The sequence below is a fragment of the Tupaia chinensis genome, unplaced genomic scaffold (genome assembly GCF_000334495.1).
Source record: "Tupaia chinensis unplaced genomic scaffold, TupChi_1.0 Scaffold145717_1, whole genome shotgun sequence".
Taxonomy (NCBI): domain Eukaryota; kingdom Metazoa; phylum Chordata; class Mammalia; order Scandentia; family Tupaiidae; genus Tupaia; species Tupaia belangeri.
Genome location: NW_006205575.1, coordinates 606,136 through 608,777, shown reverse-complemented (window position 1 = coordinate 608,777; position 2,642 = coordinate 606,136). Strand labels below are relative to the sequence as shown.

Genomic DNA, 2,642 nt, shown 5'->3' with positions numbered 1-2,642 from the left:
CCCCCAAAAAAAAAAAAAAAAAAAATTAACGCTAGCAACAGCGACTGGAACAATGAAAAGTAATGATTTTCTTTTCCTCTAGTGGTCTGGCTAGTGTATGGTTTTCAGAAGAAGAAAAGAGATGTACTCCATACTTTTCAAGAAAATAATGATTTAACAGGCTAATGCTACACCATTCGAAACTCACCATTTATCACTGAGCTCTTTGTGGATTTACGTAACACAGGGAAAAATGAAACCTACAATCTCAGTGAAGGCACTTTTCTTTCTAATTACCACTTTCTTGACTCTGCCCCCCTGCAGGGCGTGAAGGAACACAAATGTGGGATTTGTGGACGGGAGTTCACCCTCTTGGCCAACATGAAGAGACACGTGCTGATCCACACCAACATTCGGGCCTACCAGTGTCACCTGTGCTACAAGAGCTTCGTGCAGAAACAGACCCTCAAGGCACATATGATTGTCCACTCTGACGTGAAGCCTTTCAAATGCAAGGTGGGCAGCAGACCCAAGGAGGAGGCCAGAAAGGGAAGATTCAGTGGGTTGTACAAATACCAAGCAGGGACAGGGTTTTTTTTAGGGAAAGGTCCCCAGAGAACTTTCCAGTGTATTTCATCAGTGGGACCCCTGAGGCTCAGATAGGTCCAGGGCCAACCCTAGCTCCCCTCTGCTGCTGTGTCTCTCTTTTCACCACATCTATGCTAGCACTGGCCCGCATAATAATGCCAAAGGCCTGAGCCTGTTTGTCTCATTGTGGCATTAGTGCCCAGGGGTTGAGTTAAGCACTGGGGGAAGGTCTGAGGGTGGAAGGTCCATGTGAAGAATGAAGTTGTTAAAGGATAAAGATGACATACAGTGCTCTTGTTCTAAAGAGAATTCAGATTTAGCCTTTTCTCATTACAAGTCAATGAGCAGAACATAGACATAATCAGAGAAGCTTCTAGTATGGGCCTCTTTCTCTCCAACCTCTTCCATTCCTCCCCTCTTGGCACTTAGGCTGATCCCCAGAGAGAAAAATGGGGTTCCAAAGCCAGTCCTTCAGAAGGCCTCAGAAATGCTTGCTTGGGCTGAGAAACAACTGTACATACATTTATCGGAAATGTTTTCTATTTATTCTTAAGTACCATGTAGCACAGGGATTGAGCATGTTTGTTAAAATCTCTGTCAGCAGACCAGCAGAGGTGTAATGGTTACATCACTGGACTCTCACGTAGTTGACCACAGTTTGAGTGCTGGGTCCAGTGGCTCAAAACTCACACCAGGTGTGTGTGCATGCATACCCAAGATCCCGAGAGGAGAACGGAGGAGAAGGGGTTGGGGTGTGTCCATCCCCCGGAGGGTGATTTCTTGCTTTCTGTCTCTCCGTGCATGGCGAGCGCATGCACCCTGTAGCAAAAATCTTCCAAAAAAGTTTTTCTGTATCAGATTAATTTGGTTGACTTTTTATTTTATTAACTGAGAAAAATATGTGAGCTGGAAGATCTATAAAGTCCAAGGCACTGTCCAGTGTTTCTCAGAAACCCTTGGGCTTCCCAAGCCTGTCCCCACCCTGCCAGCATTGTTTCCTTTCTCCACGTCTAAAATGAGAAGGAATCTTGTTCACAGTTGTGTAGTTCAATTCAGGGAATGTGCTGGCAAGGGTCATCCCAGTAATGAAGAGGAGGTTAAGGGAGAAGAAAGGGGAAATTACCACTTTCTGATACTGTTAGAATCTTTCTGTTCGAAACGGAAATTTTCCTTTTCTCTATGACTGCCTGTCAGATGGAATCCAAGTGATACTCTTCTTGACCCATATTCCTGGAATAGAGGTCCGTGGGTCCAGAGGCTGTTTCTGCTCTCATCCCTCTGCAGTGTGTCCCCCACTTGAAGGAACCCCCTGTGAAGCTGACTTTTTTTCCTGTGTTGGCAACTACTGGATGGGGTGAGGGGTCAGGAACCAGAGCTTCCCTAGGCTGGGGCGGGCATTGTCCGGAGGTGGAAGAGGGAGGCTTCTCCCTCCAGCTCTTTTCCTGCCACCCCCTTCTGTTTCCCCTCCTTTTATTCAAGTTCTCAGTGGTTAGAAAGTCAGTTTATATCCATGTGGAGTCAGCCATGCTAATGGGAGAGGGAGCAACAAGCAGGACAGGCTATATAATTTCCAGGGCTCAATGCAAAATGGAAATGCAGGACCCTTGCCCAAATATTACTAAGAATTTCAAGATGGTGAAAATAGAACACTAGCGTAAACCCAGGTCTCTTCTGAGTGTGAGACCTGAGTATGTTGCACACCTATGAAGCCAGGCCTGGCCTCATGAGCTGATGGACCCCACAGACGACTTCTTCTCTGTGTCTTCAGGTATTTTTTTGGTTTCCTTCCCACTCCATTGAGCCCCTAGAGCACATCATGCTAAGCAGAACTGAGCTGTTCCCTCCTGCAAAGTGTTTCCTATCCTCTACAGTGGACTGCAAGCAGGGTCTCTGTCATTCTTCATTCCTCCTGCTGAGTTTACTTTTGGGCTTTAAGTGTAAACTGTATCTTTTGTCTTATCAACCGGTGGGGGAGTTAAGTTGTGAAAGTATAAAGAGAGCCATTAGCATAGTTCATAGTTCTCTAAAAATCCACACATGTCAATCTAACCATCTCCCACCTCCACCACACGAGT

The 2,642-nt window shown here is 46.0% G+C and overlaps 1 protein-coding gene across 1 annotated transcript in view; it reads left to right on the top strand.

Moving 5' to 3' along the window:
* ZNF366 (zinc finger protein 366) overlaps positions 1 to 2,642 on the top strand; it is a 74,750-nt gene that overhangs the window by 57,841 nt on the left and 14,267 nt on the right. The gene's annotated exons all lie outside the window — the stretch shown is intronic.